This window comes from Chenopodium album, chromosome 2 (assembly GCF_948465745.1).
Source record: "Chenopodium album chromosome 2, dcCheAlbu1.1, whole genome shotgun sequence".
NCBI classification, from domain to species: domain Eukaryota; kingdom Viridiplantae; phylum Streptophyta; class Magnoliopsida; order Caryophyllales; family Amaranthaceae; genus Chenopodium; species Chenopodium album.
Window position 1 is genome coordinate 27,513,941 of NC_137835.1, and position 24,000 is coordinate 27,537,940.

The following is a 24,000-nucleotide window of genomic DNA, read 5'->3' on the forward strand; positions in this document are numbered from 1 at the left end:
TTGTCTCATGCAAAAAAAAGGTGACATTTTACTTATTGTTGGCTTACATACTCTAGAGCAACACTTTTTAAACCGTTGCATTATATTTTGAATAGATTGTTCAAGGTCGAGATAACAAATAATTATTGTTGCATTTTACTACAAAAGGGAACATTTACCATTTTGTTACAATTTTGTGGGTTGCCTATTCTCATTTTTTTTAGTAGTGTCCTCATAACCACCCAAATTTTGCAAATAATAAACACACTACAAAACTCCCTCACCTCACTCACTAATAGCTCCCCCAAGCCAACCTTGGGCTAGTAACCAATGGGGCAAATCGGCTTGTAATGTGGCTAATAAACAACAAATAGTCAAGGCAACAACATGGGTAGAAAGAAGGGAACAAATGTATCTAATTTCATTTGAAGGCTACCAAAAGAAAAAATGTCTTCGTCCTCCTCAATGTGCATAATATTGAGTCATACAAACATTACATAAAGTTGCAAACCAATACTCAAGTTCATTGACATACCAGGAACCATCACACAATTCCTAACCAACTCAACTAGTCAAGCACTATATTCATAAGTAGTTGGACAAGTTGACGCATGTTAAGGCATCCAAGTAATCAAATATCAAATCATGGCTAACCTATCCACAATGCTCATCATCATAAACCAAGAATCAAAACATTTTTCAATTATGGGGCACTAGGGGTGTTCATAACCGGGTACCCGGGATTTCGGGTACCCGGAAGCGCGGGTACCCGGAAGTGCGGGTAGTAATTTGGACGGCCCATTACCCGACCCGGTAAAAGCGGGTACCCGCTTATCGGGTACCCGCTTGTACCGGATACCCGAATTTTAATATGTATGCTATTTAAAAAAAAAAACACACACACACACATGTTGTTATATGGACTTATTAACCTGCTGTTAAAGTTCAAAGTTTAAGGTGTCTAGCTAGAGAGAGTTCAGAGAATTTAAGGAGTTTACATCAAATTAAAACAACAAAATAACCAAATATATTATAAAGTCCAAATAATATTTCAAAGCCACAAATCAAACTAAATGGGAGAGAGGATTATTTCAGTCGCTTGTGACATCCGAAGCTTTAATTGCCTCATTGATGATAATTGTTGGCTGCTCCGAAACCAAGTCTTAACCTCTGTACAAAATAATCATTCCAAAAAAAAAACATATATCAATTGTAGAATATCACAAAGAATTAACAAGCAAACATGAAAATAACTTATCAAACATAAGCAACGAAATGGTACAAAATGCAAGCGAACATGAAAATAACTTATCAAACATAATCACACTTAATCAACAAATTAACCCCAAAAAATTCGATTAAAAACCCTAAAAAATGTAATTGAAAATAACTTGAGTATAATCACACATAATCAGCAAATTAATCCAAAAAAATTCGAAAAAAAACCTTAAAAATTTAATTGAAAATAACTTGAGTATAATCAAACATAAGAAAAGAAATTTACCCAAGAAAATTCGACAAAAAACCCTAAAAAATGTAATTGAAAACAACTTGAGTATAATCAAACATAAGCAAAGAAATTAACCAAGAAATTCGACAAAAAACCCTAAAAAATGTAATTGAAAACAGCTTGACTATAATTCAACATAAGCAAAGAAAAACTAACCAAAACAATTCGAGAAAAATACCAACCTTATGAGGCTGACGGTGGTCGGTGAGGGACTAACGGTCGACGGAGGTTCGCCTGAGAGGGAGGACGTCAGTCATCTGAGAGGAAGGAAGGAGGTCTGCCTGAGTGTGTGTTTGAGAATTGAGAGTGAGCGAGGAAAGAGGAGAGAGGAGAGAGGAGAGAGGAGAGAGAAGAGGGGTAAGCTTGAGAATTGAGATGCGGCTACTAAAGTACTGATTGTATGAGGAGAGAGATGAGTAAGTAACCCTAATTTGAGTTCCAGCCAAGAAATTTAAAAAAAAAAAAACCGGGTATTTAACGAGTACCTGCGACACTCAAAGGTCGGCCCATTACCCGACCCGCAAATATGATACTTTAGCGGGTCGGGTACCCGACCCGCAAAAATGGGGAAAAAATCAAAATTACCCGGCGGGTCTTTGCGGGTCAACGGGTCGGGTCAAACGGGTCGGGTATTTTTGAACACCCCTGGGCACAGGGAACAAGCATGATTTACAATTCATTTAAACGTATTTTTGTATTTTTTTTATTTTTCAATTTTTTTTGTATTTTTTTCATTTTTTTTTCAAAGAAATAAAACTACACTAAAAAGCAATAAATCTATACTAAAACACACCAAAAATAAGGGAAAGAGAAGAAAAAAGATACCATCATCCAAAAATCTCCTCCAAGCCAAGATTAGACAATGTCCTCATTGGCTCGGGAACTAGCCCAGCATGGCTAATCCTCTTCCTCACCATCCATGAAGCCAAATCCTCCGCCGCTACCACCTGCACCACTAGAAGAACTACCACCAAAATAATTAGGGTTATAAGTCCCCCCCGGAGGCCCCCCAAAGAAATGTCCTGGCAATATCCATGAAAGGCCGAGTAGTTCGTGTAAATATCATGGGAGGTGGGATCGACATATCCCTGGGGTTGTACTTGAAACCAGTTAGGGTAGAGAGCGTCGAGAATAGCAACCCGACGAGCATAGTCATTAAACATAGGGTATAAAGCCCTACCCTGGTTTCTCTCAATATAGCCCAACCGTTGGTCAATAGAACCAACCATCTATCTAATCTCCCCATAAGACCCCTCACTACGGCCTAAGGCCTATCCTATGTTCTATAGATCCCATACGGTCTCTGAGTCTTGCCTAGGGGGAGGTGGAGGCATATGAGGTGGTGATGGCACTACCATAGGCTCAGGCCGGGGTAGAGGTGGTGGTGGTGCTCGCCCCTAGGCATTGGCAACTAAAGAATCATAGGTGTAAGAGTCTTGCCCAGGGGGAAAGGCGGTTAAATCGAGGTTAGGTAGGGGAAAGATAGGCAATGGTAGCTCTGTTCCTACCCTAACACACCCTTGGGGGGATTTTTTGGCTATCCAAGCGTACTCAACCCAAGTCCTCTAGATGCCTAGTGGTCATGTAGCTAGGTATCTCCCCCACAGTTAGTGAAACCTTGGGCCCTAGTCTAACTAAATCCGGCTTTCTAAACCGCTATCCTAGTAATTAGGCCTCCTAATCGGATAGGGGTACTAGCCGTGATACTAGTTGTGGCATGCCTACTCACATGGTGGATAATGTATCTACACATGTTTAATTTACCATAACCAAACACATAATGTCCAATAACTGCTAGCTCGTTAGTTTGTGCATTGTGTGGTTCATTCCTACCTAGAAAACAAACACCCAAAAATCTATGCCAGATTCTAGGGATAGGGTGCTGAATAGGTCGGGCACTAGCATGTTGAGCGTTTGGGGTTGGTAAACCGATTAATACATAATAGTGCTTTTGGTTGTCATTTTTAGATGGCTACTAGAGCTTTAACGACAAAGTGGTTTTGTTGCAAATTCGGTTGCTAAAAACAATTAGCAACCAAAATATCATCTATAGAGACGAAATGGTTTGGTTGCTAAATCTGTTGTTTTTTTGTAGTTCTTAATCTAACGGTTAGAAACTTTGACATGACCACTCGTTTAGGGGTGATAGGATAAACCTATCCTATGGTATACACCATACATTTTGAGGAGGGTGTCTAACTTCCGCTCAAGAAAGTGAGATCCTCCATCATTGATTATAGCTCTAAGCACTCCAAATCTTGGAAAGATGGTTTTCTTGAAAAGCCTATGGACCACTTTGGCATCATTGGTATGAGAGGCAATGACCTCTACCTACTTAGATACAAAATCAACGGCGACAAGTATATAGCGATTCCCTCTTGAAGAAGGGAACGGTCCCTTGTAATCAACACCCCAAACATAAAAAATTTCAACTTCTAATATTCCATTTTAGGCATCTCATGCCGCCCCGAAATATTGCCAGTCCTCTAGCAAGAGTCACAAGCTTGCACAAAAAGTGTTAGCATCCTTAAACATAGTGGGCCTATAAAAACCCGACTAATTAATCTTGGCCACCATTTTGGTGGGACCATGATGTCATCCATACGGTGAGTTATGGAAACTAGTAAGAACACCGTGAACTTCCCATTCGGGAACACACCTGTGAAATAATCCATCTGCACACTCACGAAACAAAAAAAGATCATTCCAAAAATAATGTCTAACATAATAAAGGAACTTCTTTTTCTATTGGTAGGACAAGTCAGGAGGTAGAGTACCACCCACCAAATAATTTGCATACTAAGAATGTTGCTCTACAGCTGCATACAAGTGGTCATCAGGAAAAGAATCATCTATAATAGGAAGAGAATCCTTACCCTCATCATACTTGATACGTGACAAGTGGTCTGCCACAACGTTTTCTACACCTTTCTTATCCTTAATCTCCACATCAAAATCTTGGAGCAAGAGAACCCAACGGAGGAGCCTAGGCTTTGATTCCGCCTTAGCTATTAAGTACTACAAATCTGCACGGTCAGTAAAAACAACAAATTTAGAACCAACTAGATATGATCTAAATTTTTCTAAAGCATAAATAACGGCAAGAAACTCTTTCTCCGTAGTGGCATAGTTGACTTGGGCTTCATCCAAAGTTTTACTTTCATAATAAATAGCATGAAAAACTTTGTTCTTTCATTGTCCTAGCACGACTCCTAATGCGAAATCACTCGCATCACACATGATCTCAAAAGGAAGATTCCAATCGGGTCTACATATGATGGGTGCCGATATCAATGCCTGCTTTAGCCTGTGAAAAGCCTCAAGACACTCGTCAGTAAAAATCAAATGGGGCATCCTTGAGTAATAGCTGAGTTAGTGGTTTAGCAATTTTAGAAAAATCTTTGGTAATGCAACGATAAAATCCCGCATCACCTAAGAAACTTCTAACCCCCTTAATATTGACTGGAGGAGGTAATTTCTCAATCACGGAAATCTTAGCCTTATCTACATGTATACCCTTATCAGATACAATATGACCAAGGACTACTCCCTCTGTCACCGTAAAATGACACTTCTCCCAATTTAAGACTAAAATTGCATTCTTCACATCTTTTCAAAATTTTAGCGAGATTTACAAGGCATGCATCAAATGAAGATCCATACCCACTAAAATCTTCCATGACAGACTCTATGAAATCAGAAAAAATACTCATCATGCAACGTTGAAAGGTAGAAGGGGCATTACAAAAACAAAAAGGCATTCTACAATATGCAAAAGTACCATAAGGACATGTAAATGTAGTCTTTTCTTGATCTTCAGGGTGAATTGGAATTTGGAAAAAGCCCGAATACCCATCCAAATAACAAAACAACTTATGGTTATCCAACCTCTCAAGCATTTGATCAATAAAAGGGAGAGGGAAGTTGTCCTTTTTAGTGGCGATATTTAATCTACGATAATCAATGCACATACCCCACCCTGTAACAGTTCTAGTGGGAATCAATTCATTTTTATCATTTTTAATCACAGTCATCCCACTCTTTTTAGGAACCACATGAACATTTTCTCTCTTCTCTCGTCCCCTCCTCCCTCCTCTTCACCTCTTTCGACCACCAACCGCCGCCGCCACAACTTAACTTCGCCGCAACAACACCAAATTTGAGGATTTCAGGTCAAATTCAAGATAATTTCTGGGTTTCATTTGGTGGAATTCAAGGTAATTTCTCTTTTTTCTTACTTTTATTTTGTATTTTGTTATTTTTGGTGGAATTCGTGGTTATTGTGGTGGTTTTTTGTGGTGGTTGTGGTTATGGTGGTGTGTGGGTTTAATTCTTCGAGGTTAGGGTTTAATTTCCGAATTTAATTCGATTTTAATCGATTTTGTAATTTTCTGAGTTTTTTAATCGATTTTAATTCAATTTTTATTTGATTTTAATCGATTTTTATTCCTTCTGTGTTTAATTCGATCTTCTTCTGGGTTTAATTCAATTTTAATTCTGGGGTTTTTTTTTTCCGAGATCTTTAAAATCAATTTCTAGGTTTTTTTATTTTTCCTAGGTTTTTAACAATATTTCTCGGTTTTGTTTTTATTTTTGTGGGTTTTTTAACTGATTTTAATAAGTTTTGGGTACATGCATAGTCGATTTACTTATTTTCGCAGCTTATGGGTACATGCATAGTCAGTTTATGGGTTTTTTTGCAGCTTATTTATTTTAGTCGGTTTAATTTTTTTTATTTTAATTGATGCAGGTATATTAATTTACATCTTAAATCGAAGAATCAAGTTGCAGGAATATTGATGTTCCTTCAAATAAAATATTTATTTAGATGTTGTATGTTTTTTTTTTTTTTTTAAATTTTGATGTATTTTTTTTTATTTATACTCTTTTTTTTATTTATATGTTGTAATTGTTTGTATATTGATTTATATTGTAAATTTTTTTTTTAATTATATATTGTAAGTTGGAAATTATATTGAATGATATTGTGATATTTATATTTTGATGGAATTTTTTTTTTGGATTTAATTGTTCGATATTTCAAGTGATTAAAACAACAAAAAAAAAATTACATGAGGTAATGCCACCGGTTAACCGGTGGCATTGAATTTAATATAAAAAAAAAGCGGGAAATGAGTATTGCCACCGGTTAACCGGTGGCAATAAAATATAATGCCACCGGTTAACCGGTGGCAATAATAGTTTTTGCCACCGGTTTTGAACCGGTGGCTTTTAAAGCAGGTATTGCCACCCCCAAATGCCCAGCGGTTCAAAACCGGTGGCATAAGGGGGTTTTGAACCGGTGGCTTTTTGCGTTTTTTCTACTAGTGAAATATCATTAATTATATCTATGACATCAATCAAACAACAATTTTCTTCTAGCATAGGTCCTTTTAAAACTTTTTCTTAATTAAAGTGATATCATCATCTCCAACAGAAAGGGTTAGTTTTCCATTTTTAACATCAATAATGGCTCCTGTAGTATGGAGAAAAGGCCTACCTAATATAATGGGAATTTGTGTATCCTCAGTCATGTCTAAAACAACAAAATCTACAGGGATAAAAAATTTCCCAACTCTAACAGGAACATCCTCTAGAATACCTAAGGAATATTTAACAAAATGGTCTGCAATCTGTAAAGTAATGTTAGTAACTTTTAAATCACCCATATTAAGTTTAGCATACATAGACGATGGCATAACACTAACACTAGTAACCAAATCACATAATGCTTTATCTATGAAGACATTACCAATATGACAGGAGATAGAAAAACTATCGGGATTCTTTAATTTAGGAGGGGATTTATTTTGAAATAAATCACTACATTCCTCTGTAAAAGCTACAATTTCTACTTCATCAAAGGCCCTTTTCCTAGTCAAAATATCTTTCAGAAATTTAGCATATGCAAGAACATGAGTGATTAAATCAGTGAAAGGAACTGTTACCTGCAAATTTTTCATAACCTCTAAAAACTTACCAAATTGCTTATCAAACTTGTTCTTCAAATGTCTATTTGGGAATGGAAGTTTGATAACTGGGCTCTACACATCTCCACCCTTGTCCTGAGATTTACCCTACAAAGAAACATTGAAAGGGTTAGTTTCCTCTTGTAGCCCTGCAAGGTTAGTAAGATTAGCATTTGGTACAAGGGAATTAGGATTAGCAATATGTTCATTATCCTTGGGCATAGGAGGCTCATCATAGTGTGAACTACTCCTTAGAGTAATTGCATTAGCATGATTAGTAGGATGGATTGGTTGCGATTGTAGAGCTCCCTATTGACAGGTTTGTAGGGTAGATAAAATCTGCGCAATTTGATTATCCATATTATTATTATGAGGTATTAAAAAAGATCTAAGGCAACACATATAAGGCGTATTCATAAGGCAACACTTTTTAGTTCAAAGGCAACAATTCTAAAAGCCAAGGTAAAATAATACCTAAGGCAACAGTTTTACAAAGGCAACAAATGGTAAATGTTGCCACCTTAAGAGACAATTCAAAATTATTGTCACCTTATGTCATAATATGAAACATTATTTTTACTTGTTGTATTTGTTAGCAATAAGTGTTGCCAATTATTTTAAAGACAACACTTGAAAAACTGTTATATATATAATTGAATAACTAGAATAAATTGGCTGTTTTTTTTTTTCTACGATTGTAATAAATTTCCATAGAATATTGAAAGATTGAAAATTTGTAGTATTATGTAAAATTTGTTATATAAAAAAAATGTTGATCATTAAAACATGTAATAAGCACTTGACTCAAGATCCCAAACTTATAAAAAATAATTAATAATAAAAAAAACCAACAGCAGTATCAACTTGTTTTCAACACCAAATCCATCTTAATAACCTATTGTTATAATATTGGTCTAATGATGAGTGTCATTTATGACACTCATTTGATTCTTTTTAGGGTGAATTTCATGCTATTCTATAGCTCTTTTACTTAGCTTTTCCTTGATTTTACTCTTTATTTCTTTTAGTTTGCATTTTATTAGTTGGATTTCTTTCTTTATGCATTTCTTGGTTAATTTTGTTATTTTCTCTTTTATTTGCTTATTTTTCTTTAATTTTCAGGTTAAGGTCGTTATCTAAGTTTCTGGAGGCCTCTTCCCAAGTTCGGCATTGACTAGGATGTCTAGTGTTCTCCATTTGAAGCTGAAGCATGGAGAAGTGCAAGTTCCTAAGGTCCTTGAGCTGTGCATTAAAGTCGTGGGGGCATGATTTCTAGTCTTGAACCCGCAAACATGGAGTTTAGAAACTGCAAGGTCCCGTGTTTATCAAGAGCATTAAGTGGAACACACGACGAGCATCGAAATGATAGGGAAGAGGGCTCCTGCTCCTAGGCTCGGGTGCACGCGACCATGGGGCGGCCGTGCGGCCGCGCCTATCTGGGTCCCTGTTCCGTACCCAGTTTTGCGCGGCCACGCTCTCCCCTATGGTTGGCCGCACTTGTATGGGTTTATTTTGGGACGATCTAACTAACTTCTCTTAGTTAGTTTTTTCTATATATAGATTTTCTTTCTATTTTTAGAGAGAGGATTAATAGAGAATCATTAGAGAATATTTTAGAGAATTAATTCAGAAAATTAGGTTAGATTTTTAGAGAGAGAAACTCTAGATTGTAGAGAGAGAAGTTCTTGATTGTTGATTGATGATTGAAGATTGTTAAATTCTAGAATTTCCTCCATTGAATTGAAGCAAGTTTGTAAGGATTTCTTTTACTTTAATGTAATTTTTAGGCTATCATTTCAATTGCTTTGTTAATTGTTCAAGTTTGAATTGAATTTGTGATTGAATTAGTTCTATAGATATGATGATGATGAAATTGTTGATTAGCTTAGTTTTGATCTTAATTTCAATGGATTGTGAGTAGTTCTCTTGCTAGTGGAATGGTGAAGCATGTATAAATGATGGATTGATGCTAATTGGGGGAAATTGATGGAGTTGATGTTGTGATTAAATTGGTTGATTGATTAGGTGGTGCGTGTGTGTGATTAATTGAAGAGTAGCTAACTTTGATTTGTTACACTAGAATGCATTGTAAGCTTGCATTGATACAGAAAATTGATATGTTGATTGCTTTTGTCGATTGAGTAGGTTTGCAAGGCTTAGGGGTGTCTGTTCGGTTTTCAGTTTGGATTTAGTCCAAATCCGATCCAATCCGAAATATAATACGGTTTTCTATTTTTCAATCTGATCCGATCCGAATTTCTCTCTTGATCCAATCCGAATTAAAATTCGGTTATTTGGATCCGATCCGAAAATCCAAATTATAATACGTTATTTTTTAGCGCCTAATACAATTATAATAATAAAGCTTTACTATAAATAAAAGTCTTCAAAATCATGATTAAAATACATAGTTCAACGTCAAGTCATTAATTAATTAATACAAAGTCTCTCTAATTTATTTTATGTAGTATTAAGTATTTAAGCTAAACTTCAACATTTACAGAAATCCATATTTATACAAGCTTAATTTTACAATTCGGCTTTCGGTTTGGATTGGATCCAATTAGGGTCAATCCGATCCAATCCGAAAATCCGAATTTCCAAAAAATCTCAATCCGATCCGATCCGATCCGATTCGAATTGATTATTCGGTTTGGATTAGATAGGATTTCGGTTTTTATCCGAATTATGGACACTCCTAGAAAGGCTCCTAGTTAGAGTCTCTCGTACTTGGCGCTAGCTTGACCTCTAGGAGATTAGCCTACCTTACTCTCTTGATTGCTTAGTTGATTTTCCCTCGCAACACTTGACTTAGTCATCTCCAATCCCAATTAGCTATGTCCTTTCCGAGTACATGCGGATCCTAACCCTAGTGCTTGTTAAAATTGATTTCACTCGATTGTTTGATTGTTTAAATACACACACCTCATTTTATTGCTTCAAAATAGCTTATCTTTGACTTTAGCATTCATTTCCCATTCCTAGTGGTTCGACCCTCGATTTACTCTATGCTTTGTGTAGGGGTGTGTTGAGAGATTATAAATTTTGTTTTGACCAAGGGTGGATTAGTTTTCAACGACCTAGTCTTGCCCTAGATAAAAAATGACGCCGTTGCTGGGGAATGACATAAATGATTGCTATTTTTGTTGAGTCTATTTCACTTAATATCAAAAATACAAAAAGATTTTCTTCTCTGGGCTACATTTGTAGTCGTGCTACTAATAATTTTGTTTGAGATTGTTTGTGCAAGTGAATATGGGAGAAGCTCAAAGGGTTACATTGAAGGAATTGGGTACTCCGGGTGCATATAAGTATGAGAGCGGGATTGCTCCATTGTTGATTCCGGATAACGATTTTTAAATCAAGCCGGCAATGATTACTTTGATCGAGAGGCGACAATATAGTGGTGCATCGAATGAAAGTCCTCTCAACCATCTTAAGGAATTTGAGAAATATTGCAACACTATTAGGGTGAGTGGAGTTGCACAAGAGTTTATAAGGCTCAAATTGTTCCCTTTTTCCCTCATAGGGCGAGCTTTGGAATGGTTGGACAAGGAGGTCAAACCGAATTCTTTAAGAACATGGGACGATGTTACCAAAGGATTCTTATCCTGTTTCTACCCTCAAAAGAAAACGGCGGAAGCTAGAACTTTGATCCAAAATTTCAAGCAAAGGCCTAATGAAAATCTCTATAAACATGGGAGAGGTACAAAGATTATCAAAGAGAGTGCCCTCACCACGGAATTCCAACTTACCAAATAATTCAAATTTTCTATGGTGGTTTGAGTCCTCAAGGTAGGTCGAGTTTATATGTCGGAGCCGGAGGCCCAATCAAGAACAAGACGGTGGAAGAGGTTGTTGATGTGATAGATGATGTAGTGAGGAACTACATGAGTTGGCAAGAGGTTGAGGAAGAGTCAACAAACGAGTGTGCCTCGGTTGATCAAGTCAATGCCATCAACAAATTGTCTACTCTACTTTCGGACTTAGGGAAGGAGGTGGCTTCTATCAAAGCTAAGCTTGAAATTTCATCTTCACAAGCACAAGATCTTCCCTCCCAATTTAAGGGGAGAGGTACATCTTCTTACTCTAACCCTCTTTTCACTTCTTGTTGCATGATTAGAGAATGTTTGGCTTGTGATTTATGCGGAAGATATGATCATGATGCTTCTAATTGTCAAAATGTTCCTTATGATGGATGTGATGAATATGATGAAAATGAAAATGTGCATGTGAATTATGTTGGAAATAGTGATTTTGGATCTAGATTTAATGCTCAAAAAAATGTTGGAAACAGAAACTATCAGAACCATGGGAGCTACGATAATTATAACCAAAATAGTGGTTATAGGAACCAAGTAACCCAAGGGTTTTGTGGTAACCATAACAACTTTGGTTGTAATGATCAAAGATACGGCCAAGAATATGGGGATCAAAACCAAGGTTATGGTAATCATAGTCAAAATTCCGGTCAAAATCTTGATAAGGGTAATTGGAGTAACCAAAGTAGAGAAAATTATCAAAATGATTCTCAAAGGGGTTCCTCACCCAAATGTACTCCAATAACTCAATGCGAAAGTGATGATTCCTATGATTAGCAATTTCAATTTATGAGTAGGCTAGCAAATTTCATGGTAGATCAAGCCAAGAAGTTGGACGGTTACATATCCTCTAGTGACAAAATGTTTCATGGCCTATTAACTCATGGAAAGATTCTTGAGAACCAAATCATTTGACTAGCTAACCCTTTGAAAGATTGTGCTAGCCCATCTTCTTTACCCTTGCAAGAAATTGATCCTAAGAAATTGGTTTGTTCTATAACCACTAGGAGTGGTAAGGTCCTTGAAGAGAGTGTTCCTATGAAGAGTAAGGAGGGTGAAGAGGAGAGTGATTCGAGAAAAGAGAGTAAGAATGAGGAGTCTAGCAAGATGAGTGAGAAATCTAATGAAGAGCCAAAGGAGAAAGAGAAGAAGAAAGATGAGGTTTACAAGCCCAAACTTTCATACCCCCAAAAGTTCAATAGGCACAAATTGGATGAGCAATTTGGACAATTCATTGAGATGCTTAAGAAAACTCATCTTTCTATTCCTTTCACCGAAGTCTTGGAACAAATGCCAAACTATGCTAGGTTTCTGAAGGAAATTTTGAGCGGTAAAAGGGATTGAAATATGGTGGAACCGGTGAATTTGGGGGAGTGTTGTAGCGCCTTTATCCATAATGACTTACCCCAAAAGTTGAAAGACCTCGGGAATTTCTCCATCCCTTGCAAAATCAAAGGAAAATTGTTCCAAAATGCCCTTTGTGATCTCGGTGCTAGCGTGAGTATCATGCCTTATTCCGTCATTAAGAGACTTAAGATAGGTGAGCTCCTTCCATCTAATATGACCCTTCAATTAGCCGATAGATCAATCAAGTTCCCAAAGGGAAGAGTTGAAGATGTTCCCCTTAAGATAGGAGAATTCACAATTCCCGTTGATTTCATTGTGCTAGAGATTGCGGAAGATGAGCACATTCCTATCATCTTAGGGAGACCTTTCTTAGCCACCTCGGGAGCTTTGATTTATGTTAAGGGAGGTCATATTACTTTGAGAATTGGTAATAATGAGGAAAGTTTTTTGAGCTAAAATCGATGCATGACTCTTTGTCCTTTGTGAAAGGAATCATGTGTGTTAATTCCCCTTACCCTATTGATAATGTATGCATGATTGATTCTTCAACTAACGATATTCTTGAGAATTGTGATGATGTGCTTTTGAATTTTGATTGCAAGAAGGTTAGTGAAGAGAAAAAGGAGTTTCCCAATCTCATAGAAGGGGAGGAGATTGACATTCCTCATTGGTTTGAGATCTACCCTCAAGAGGAGGACGATGATCCTAAGAGTGTTGATGGTGTGAAACCATCTACAAAGAGGAACAAGGCAAAGAAAAAAGCACGAGCTTCTAGGAAAAAGAGAAAGAGAATGAGGTTATGGAAAGAGAAGCTTGCTTTTGAGGAGTTATCGAATGAGTTCTCATCAAGCAACAACGAGAAGTTACTGGAAAATGAAGAGAAATTTGCTCCTCCCGCCACTTTGAAGAAGGTGGTGTTCTTTGACCCTCCATGATTTGGAGGAAGGGTCAAGCTTAGGACCTTAAGCAAGCGCTTCCTGGGAGGCAACCCGGAGATTTCTAACCTTTTCTTTTGATTTCAATTTTTCTTAATGTTCTTTCTTTTAGTTTCTTTTCTTTTCTTTCACTTGTTTTTATTTTGGATTTATAGGTTGAATTCTTGGAGTTGGATTACATCAAGTGAGAAAAAGCAATGGAATGGTGTTTTGCCGTTTTTGATGTGTTTATGTTCAATTTTATTGAAATTTTGAGGTAAAAGGGGTAAGAATTGTTAGAAAGATAATTTAGGAAATTTGTGCTTAAGTTTGAAGAAATTGGAACTTGGTGAGTTCATCGTGGTTCTACCATTATTTGGGGTGTTGAACCCACATTTTTCACATTTAGAAACTGATCATTATGATGGGGTCAAAAATCCCGGAATGATAGTTATCGATGTACCCACGCATGAACGCACCAAGGAGAAAGGCAAGAGGAGCAGCAGCTGGCACGGGCGCGCTTAGCCCTTGTGCGGTCGTGCGCGACACTGGCGCAGGCGCGCTACCAGGGCGCGCATCCCCCCCAACCGTGCCTTCTTCTTTCTTCTTTATTTTCCCTATTTCCCCTTCACCCTCATTTCTCACGCACACAAACCCCTTTCACCCTCATCAAAACGGCACCATACTCTACTCACATTCATCAAATTTTCACTCAAATTCCTCCAAATTTCCATCACAATTCATCAAATCCTCTTGTAATTCTTCCATTTTTAACAAATTTATACTATATTTCACCCATAACAACCATTATTCTCTCTCCTCCATTGTTGAAGCTTATTTGGGGTTTTTCGTGTGGGTGGGAATTGGTGGCTAAAGATTACTCTAACTTGCTTCTTGTATGGTATAATCATCTACTCTCACTCTTAATTGCTTTATTATACCATATAATTGCATATTTAGTTAATTCATGGGTATGAATAGTAGTAGTATGTATTTTGATGGTTTTGATGTTTGAAATTGGATTTTTGTTGGTTATTTGTGATGAATGATGATTGATTATTGCTTACATTGTGTTGTTTGTTGTTTGTGTAGCTTGATTGATCATTATTGTTGAGAATTGTTGTGGTCAGATTTTTGGTAGTGGTGCTTCGTTGATAATGTTGAGCCTTGGTTCTTGATTTCTTTGTGCATGGTATATAGTTTGAATGCATTTGGTGGCTTGAATTGGTGATAATTGTGTGCATTTTTTGGGATTACTAAACTTTGGTAGTGAGTTGTTGCTTGTCAGTTTTGTTTAAGGAGTTCGATTGAAGCATTCAAGATTGTTGGTTGGAGTTTCTTGGGGTGATTGTGGTGTTTTGAGTTGCTATCTTTGAAAATCATCATGTCTAAACACATCAAAAGCCTCTTCAAGAAACGAAAAACCAATGAAGAACCCGCTCCTTCTCCCTCTACCTCACAACAACGTCAACCTACCCATATCCCCAAACTTAGAATTACCGACCCAATCCAAAAAGCTAGACACTCCAAGCTCAAAGAAAACCGTTCCCTCAAGCCACCCGTCGTTACTTTCAAGCGGACATGATTAAATTGGGGATTGATGAGGATTTGAGGGAATTGCTCAACAACCTTCGCATGGGATCTTTTGTGAGCCGGAGCTTCCGTAAATATGTTTAACCAACTTCGGAGTTCTTGGCCACGTTTGATCTTGTGGTGATTGAGGGTGGTATCTACCGTGTTCGATTTCAACTCTTCAACATTCAATTTGATCAATATTTGGAAGAGTTTAATGCGGCTCTAGACTTTGATCCAAATTCTGATATTTTGGATCCCGAGTTCTTCTTCAACGATGAGTATGATCAGAATTCTTGGTGGGACGATATTTCTAGTTGTGGTGACTTTGTGACCTGGTATGCCAAGATTAGTAAGGTATAACAACCATCTCTCCGGGTTCTCCAAAGGCTATTGGGATATTCAGAAGTAAGAATTGGGAAAGAAGAGCCAATTGGAACTTCAGATTTTATGGGTGGCTACTTGTGCGGAGTACTGAGGTCGCCTAAACTTGGGGTACACTTTTGCAAGATATTGCTAAGGGTTGCTGGATAGGGATTCCGGCGAGATCCCTTGTGGGAGCATGGTCACAAGGCTAGTGACCAACCTTGATCTAGGGCACTATTTTCCATCTTGCACTTCGGTGGGGGATGTTAATTCTCTCTACCTCGACGTCCGACAATTGAAGCAAATCCATTTCTTAGAAAAGAATGATGACGACGAGGGTATTTGATTGGCTAAGGGACAATGAGCATTGGTGCTATCTCCCTAACCCCTCCTTGACTTCTCTCCACCGAGAGAATGTAGCAAACATTTGGCATGTCCCCATTAGTCACCGCCCGCCCTACTATGATGATGATGAGGAGATGGGTGAAGAAGAAGAAAAAGAATAAGAGCCGCAACAACAACAACAACAACAACAACAACAACAACAACAACAACAACAAGAGCAACATCATTAATATGCCAACTCCGACTTGGATGCCCTTAGTCCTCAAATGAATGGCATGAAAACCCGGTTGGAGGGCATGTATGATCAAGATTTTGAGGCCTTCTATACCCATATGAGAGGGATTTCGGAGATGCAACAAGGTATGTTTCTCCAACAACAACACTTGTATGATGCGGGTGTTAACCGGGGAGAAATCACTCCCCCGGTTAACTACCCTTTCTTTCCACCCCAATATGGTCCTATACTATCTTTTGGGGGTGATGGGGTACCTACGTACCCATATTGGCAAGGACCCTTGGGGTCCAACACCGAGACTCGCTCATTACCCGATGAGCACGGTAACTACAATTACCATGTTCCCGGTGGGAACGACTATAGGGGTGATCCGAACTACCCCTATGTACACCCCGATCACCCACTACCGCTCTCCTTGCCCGAGAAATTCACTCTCCTTGCCCCTTGGAAACAAGATAACTTTAGGGGGCATTATGGTTGGCCACCCGGTTACACTAGGGGATGGATCCTCATGGTCCCCCATCTAGGTTTTCCTATGATGGGGATAACAATGATGGCTCTGGGCCGAGTGGTAGTGGTTGCTAGTTCCCTCATTTTTGTGCTATGTGCCTCCATCCCTTATCTTATGTGTTCTTGCTTTGTATTGTTGGGATGTTGAGATGTATCTTTGTTTATCTTGGGGGAACTTTTCCTTTTCTTAGGCGTTTTGTCTCGGTGGCCAATTTATTGTTGAAACTAACCTTGCTTCTCTTGATTATTTGCATGATGATCTCTTTCTTGATTCTACTTTGATGATGTTTGCTCATTCTTGATCTTGTTGTTGTTGTGATGATGATGTGTGTTTGCTCCCTTAAATCCAAACCCCTAATATCCAAATCCCATGAATCCAAACCCCTTGAATCCAAATTTTGTAGTTTAGCATTTTGTTGTTTAGTTAGATGATTAGTTAGTTCTTTAGTTCTTATTTTCTTATTGTTGCTTTCTTGATAGTTTAGTTTTGCTTATTTTTGCCTTTTATTTTCTTTCCTTTTCGTTTTCTTTTCTTTTCTTTTGTTTTAAAGTTACTAACTGTTTTCTTTGTCCATAGTTCTCTTTTCCATTTTTGTTCTCACATGGCTTTGATGATGATGCTTTGTTTCTTGGAGCTTCATGAGGTGGTTGATTTTTCACCTTACTATTTTAGCATTGCTTGGAAGCCGGTGAGATCTTTCTTATTTTTCTTGATTCACTTTTATTTTCTTGGATGCATAGTTCAGGATTAGTTTTAGGAAAAGTTAAATGGTTTGAGGATGGATTCTTTTAACACCTAGAGTGTTTGGGATCATTGACGATGTTATCATTTGATCACTTGTTTGTCGATTGGGAATTACATGTTCAACTTGCATATTCGTTCCATTCTTTATTTTCCTTATTTTCCTTTATCTATGTTTTTCTTTTCTCTTTTCTTTTCTTTTATTTTTCTTTCTTTTTGTTTTCGGATTTTGGTATATTTTGAGGCTTTATTTGTCACCTTTTTGTTTTTCTTTTTGAATTGGACTACATACAACTGATTTTTGCTTTTGAATGAATATCTTCCTAAATGGTATGGGTATGCACGGTTTGAGAATATTTTTGGTTGACTCTAGGATAGGTGTATGCTAAGGTAGCATGTTCTAGAATTAGAAGGATCTTAAAACCGGATTCTACTTGTTTGTGGCAAGTTAGTAGTTGCTTCCTATGGTTGATTTGACACCTATAATGAGTTTTTGCTACATCCATGTGAGGTTCTTCATTTTTCAAGCCTTCTACATATCTTGCATGAGTGGCACGGATCCTTGACTATTGCGGACCTAATCTTGAATCTTGACTCATAATTCTCAAACATGAGACCGAACCATCTAGGGAGGACAAAGGCATCTTTTCGGGGTGGTAATTTTTCTTTTTCTAGGTTTAATCTTCTTTATTTTAGTTCTATGAAAATACATTTGCCCTCTTGCTAACCATTTGAGCCTTTGCCCTTCTTTTCAAGCCACATCTTTAAAATTTTGAGCCTTTTGTTTCTTTTTGTTCCATTTTTGGTTTTTGTGAAGCAAATGGTCATGTTTTTGGAGTTTGTGGTTTATAAGTATGGACATTGGTTCCTTTTGTAAGCAAGATTGTGTTTTGTAAATATTTTGTGAATAATGGCAAATGTATGATAGAAAAAGCCGTCCAAAGTTAAAAAAGGCAAGGACATAATAAATGCAAAGTTGTAAAAGCCGTCCAAAGTTAAAAAAAGGCAAGGACAATTGCTTTGAATTTATGCATAAAAAAAGAAAAAAAAAAGTTGAAAATGAGAAAAATCAAAAATATTTTGATGTGATTTTTTTCCCCTTTTCAAGCATTGAGGACAATGCTTCCTTTAAGCTTGGGGGAGAAACGTTTACGCTTTTTGTAAATATGATTGTGATTATGGCTTTGAATAAGCTTGTGGGAGTTAGTTTGTTTTGGTTTGGTGACTACTTGATTGTGATTCCAAGAAAGGGCTAGTTCTTTGCTTCACTATTTAGGGATACCACCAAATTTTAAAATTTGAGCCTACTCCTAACCCTTTTTGCCCTTACATTACAACCAGGGAAAGACCTTTTGACCTAGAGGTTGAGTCAAATTTTGAGGGAGGGCATTATGAGTTAAAGCCTAAAGAGAGGGGATGCATAGTCAAGACGTCGTGTAGCCCAAAAGTGTTTCTTTTCCGGCTCCTTCGAGGAGCTATTGAGATGCTCATTAGAGGGAGATTTGAGACTATAGGGAGAACGTGGTAAGATTGAACGGGGTGAAGTTTATTGTGATAACTAGTTCTCTATGCTTAACATACTCTTTGTTTCAATCAACCTCAGATATCTTGAAACGTGCATACTCCTATTTGCTTAAGAAATATGTTTAATCATTTGAAATGTGATCATTTTGTTAAGTCCAATTGGTAAAGGTTTCAATTTTGTTTTTCTTTCTTTTACTTTTCTTTTTGTGATTTGCCTCATGTATGTTGGTGGAGAGTTATAGGTTAAGCTCTTAGGAAATCTTTACGAGACCTCAAGCGTCCTCATAGGCGACTTTGGGGTTTAAAAGGCTTGTTGTAGCTAAAAACAACAGTGATTCCTACGAAAGTGAGTCATAGTGTATATTCTCGTCTTCTGTCTTTCTTTTTCTTTTTTAATAAGTTTTCATCCTTATTCTTTCGTGCTTTGTTTTGCTCGAGGACGAGCAAAAGTTTAGCTTGGGGGAATTTGATGAGTGTAATTTATGGCTCTTATTTGATTCTTTTTAGGGTGAATTTCATGCTATTCTATAGCTTTTTTACTTGTCTTTTCCTTGATTTTACTCTTTATTTCTTTTAGTTTGCATTTTCTTAGTTGGATTTCTTTCTTTATGCATTTCTTGGTTTATTTTGTTATTTTCTCTTTTATTTGCTTGTTTTCCTTTAATTTTCAGGTTAAGGTCGTTATCCAAGTTTCCCGAGGCCTCTTCCCAACTTCGGCATTGATTAGGATGTCTAGTGTTCTCCATTTAAAGCTGAAGCATGGAGAAGTGCAAGTTCCTAAGGTCCTTGAGCTGTGCATTCAAGCCGTGGGGGCATGATTTCTAGTCTTGAACCCGCAAACATGGAGCTTAGAAACTGCAAGGTCCCGTGTTTATCAAGAACATTAAGTGGAACGCACGACGAGCATTGGAATGATAGGGAAGAGGTCTCCCCTGCTCCTAGGCACGGCCGCGCCTCCCTCGGGCGCGACCGCGCCTCCCTCGGGCCATTCTGGGTCCCTGTTTCATACCCAGTTTTGCGCGACCGCGCTCTCCCTTATGGTTGGCCGCGCCTGTATGGGTTTATTTGGGGAGGATCTAACTAACTTCTCTTAGTTAGTTTTCCTATATATAGATTTTCTTTCTATTTTTAGAGAGAGGATTATTATTAGAGAAGATTTTAGAGAATTAATTCAGAAGATTAGGTTAGATTTTTAGAGAAAGAAACTCTAGATTATAGAGAGAGAAGTTCTTGATTGTTGATTGAAGATTGTTAAATTCTAGCATTTCCTCCATTGAATTGAAGCAATTTTGTAAGTATTTCTTTTACTTTAATGTATTTTTTAGCTTATCATTTCAATTAATTTGTTTATTGTTCAAGTTTGAATTGGATTTGTGATTGAATTAGTTCTATTGATATGATGATGAAATTGTTGATTAGCTTAGTTTTGATCTTAATTTTAATGGATTGTGAGTAGTTCTCTTGCTAGGGGAATGGTGAATCATGTATGAATAATGGATTGATTCTAATTGGGGGAAATTGATGGAGTTGATGTTGTGATGAAATTGGTTGATTGATTAAGTGCATGTGTGTGATTAATTGAAGAGTAGCTAACTTTGATTTGTTACACTAGAATGCATTGTAAGCTTGCTTCGATACGGAAAATTGATATGTGGCTTGCTTTTGTTGATTGAGTAGGTTTGCAAGGCTCCTAGTTAGAGTCTCTCGTAGTTGGCGCTAGCTTGACCTCTAGGAGATTAGCCTACCTTACTCTCTTGATTGCTTAGTTGATTTTTCCTCGCAACACTTGACTTAGTCATCTCCAATCCCAATTAGCTATGTCCATTCCGAGTACATGCGGATCCTAACCCTAGTGCTATTTAAATTTGATTTCATTTTGATTGTTTTATTGTTTGAATACACACACCTCATTTTATTGCTTCTAAATAGCTTAGCTTTGACTTTAGCATTCATTTCCCATCCCTAGTGGTTCGACCCTCGACTTACTCTATGCTTTGTGTAGGGGTGTGTTGAGAGATTATAAATTTTTTTTTGACCAAGGGTAGATTAGTTTTCAACGATCTAGTCTCGCCCTAGATCATCTAACTAATAAATATAAGAAAAAATTATATCAAAACAAGAAATAACAATAGTCATATTAAAGCAAATTTAAATTGAACAATGACGTTACATTCTTCTTCTTCTTCTTCTTCTTCTTCTTCTTCTTACACGCTGCCATCCTCATCTAGTTCATCTTCCATACTATTCACTCCCTGTAAATTTTCCTTGAAAAAAAAGTTAAAAATTAATATACTTTGTATTTCGAATGCCCTAATGTAAATACATAACTAATGACATGATGAACATAACAAAAAATAAAGGTATAAAATAATGGATACAAACGCTTGAATGATTTTGTTTTACTGAGGAATGACGAAATTTAATGTGAGAATTCTATATAATAGCATTAGTTCAGGTTTCTTAACCTCTGCAGGTTTTGATTCCTGAACTAATTTTACTACCTTCATGGTCTGTTTAGGATCAAGCTCTTCTATTGCAAGAGTTTTTCAATAGCATCCACCTCATTCCTCCAAATGCTTGCATCACCTACAGATAAATCTCCACAAAGAACTTCCTCCAAGGGATCCCTTGCAAGAACTTGTGGTAAGCTTTCTTCACAAATATCATCAATTATATCTACGACATCAATTAAACAACAATTTTATTCTAGCATAGGTCCTTTAAAAACTTTTCTTATATTAAAAGTGATATTATCACCTATAACAAAAAAGGTTAGTTTTCCATTTTTAACATCAATAATGGCTCCTTTAGTATGGAGAAAAGGTCTACCTAATATAATGGGAATTTGTTTATCCTCAGCCATGTCTACAACAACAAAATCTATAAGGATAAAAAATTTACCAACTCTGACAGGAACATCCTCTAGAATTCCTAAGGAATATTTAATCGAACGGTCTTCCATCTGTAAATTAATGTTAGTAACTTTCAAATCACCTATATTAAGTTTAGTACACACAGTCGATGACATAACACTAACACTAGCACCCAAATCACATAATGCTTTATCTATGAAGACATTACTAATATGACAGGAGATAGAAAAACTATCGGGATTCTTTAATTTAGGAGGGGATTTATTTTGAAATAAAGCACTACATTCCTCTGTAAAAGCTACAGTTTCTACCTCATCAAAGGCCCTTTTCCTAGTCAAAATATCTTTTAGAAATTTAGCACATGTAGGAACATGAGTGATTAAATCAGTGAAAGGAATTGTTACTGATGAGGGGTGAAACTAGGTCGTTGACTAATCCTCCCTCGGTCAAACTAAATTTATAAACACTTAACAAACCTAAATACAAGTATAAAGGCAAGTCAAGGGTCAAACCCAAAGGAGTGGTAATGTTCAAGCGCTCTCAATTATGCGCCTAAGCTAGGTCGAAGACAAAGATAAAGAGAGAACACTAACAACTAACAAACAAAGAAATCAAACAAATAAAGCACTAGGGAATGGGGATCAACAAGTAATCATGACAATTGTAGCAACTCGGGAACAACATGCAAATCAACGGTTGCAAAGACTAATGGTAAGAGCAATCAAAAGAGCTCGAAACGCTATATCCTAGAGGTCTAACTAGCGCCAACTATGAGAGACACTAACTAGCAACGTCACTAATCAAACTCAATCGATAATTGTAAGCTACAAATTAATGGTTCGTATCAATGTAGACTCACAATGAAATCTAGCATAATTCTCAAGGCCTAATCGAATTACACACATGCACAATTTCCATTAATCACTTTAATCTCAACAATTAATCAACACAATCCCCAAACTAATTAAGCACAATCAATCAATCAATCATACAAGTTTTACCCAATCCCTAGCAAAATAACTACTATAACATCATCATCTAATCAATTAACAACTAAGGAAATCAAGAATCAACAAAATAATAGAACAATTACACTAATCAACAATCAAACATCAAACTCAAACCAAACAAACATGAAATCAAACAAAACAATAAAATAAGATAGAGTTAGAAACTCTCATTGATAATAGAGAAGATCTTCAACACAATTGTCACCATTGAATCTTCAATCTCTCAATCACCATTGAAATTCCTCACTTTCTCACTCTAAAATCTACTCCTAAACTAACCCTAAAACTAGAGAGAGAAGCTCTCAACTAAGTTAAGAATATGATCAAAATTATGTCTAAAAACTCTTAAAAAATCGGTTAAGAAAGGTATGTATAGAGGTGCGGAAAAGAGATCGAACGAAGTTGGAAAGCAGGGGAGGAGCGACCGTGCGGGTAGAGGCGCGCACCCGCTCCTTTATGGGTTTCTTCCGTCTTCTTTACCACTTCGTGCGCTCGATAATGAACATGCAAACTCCGGATGATGCATGATTGTAAGGGCAGTAGCTAAGAGCTCTTTTGGTGGGTTCAATACCACTTCTTGATGGGAGCACGACTCAAGAGCGCAAAACCTAGAACTTGTAGCATCCACTTTCTTGCATCTTGAGCTTTCTCAATGCTATGAGCTTACTCCACAAGCATCTTCTAACTTGGAAAATCATCACTATCGAGACTTGAACCTCGTACAATACCTACAACCATTAAAAGAGAACAAATAAAGGAGAAAAGACTAGAAAAACCATTAATATGCACAAAACCACAATATAAGAAAGAAAAGGTAAAACAAAGAGCAAAAGCATGAAACTAAGCATTTATTAAGAAAGAAAGCTATGAAAAGAAGGTAAAAACAACCTAAATACTCATCAAATGGGTGCCATTTATGACACCCATCAATTACCTGCATATTTTTCACAGCCTCCAAAAACTTACCAAATTGCTTATCAAACTTACTCTTCAAATGTCTATTTGGGAATGGAAGTATGATAACTGGGCTCCGCACATCTCCACCTTTGTCCTGAGATTTACCCTGTAAAAAAACATTAGAAGGGTTAGTTTCCTCTTGTAGCCCTATAGGTTAGTAAGATTAACATTTAGTACAAGGGAATCAGGATTATCAATAGGTTCATCATCCTTGGGCATAGGAGGCCCATCATAGTGTGAACTACTCCTAAAAGTAATTTCATTACCATGATCCGTAGGATGGATTGGTTGCGATTGTAGAGCTCCTTGCTGACGGGTTTGTAGGA

At 37.0% G+C, this 24,000-nt stretch overlaps 1 long non-coding RNA gene and 1 other non-coding gene across 2 annotated transcripts; both read right to left on the reverse strand.

Annotated features, from left to right (window-relative positions):
* Positions 1–917: 917 nt before the first annotated feature.
* LOC145584856 (uncharacterized) lies at positions 918–1,919 on the reverse strand. Its single transcript, XR_014100431.1, has 2 exons — positions 1,672–1,919; positions 918–1,149 (listed from the first exon to the last, which is right to left on the reverse strand). It is a non-coding gene; the product is annotated as an uncharacterized LOC145584856 (long non-coding RNA).
* Positions 1,920–11,098: 9,179 nt separating this feature from the next.
* LOC145608472 (small nucleolar RNA R71) lies at positions 11,099–11,203 on the reverse strand. The gene has a single exon (XR_014105814.1). It is a non-coding gene; the product is annotated as a small nucleolar RNA R71 (small nucleolar RNA).
* Between the last annotated feature and the right edge of the window lie 12,797 nt (positions 11,204–24,000).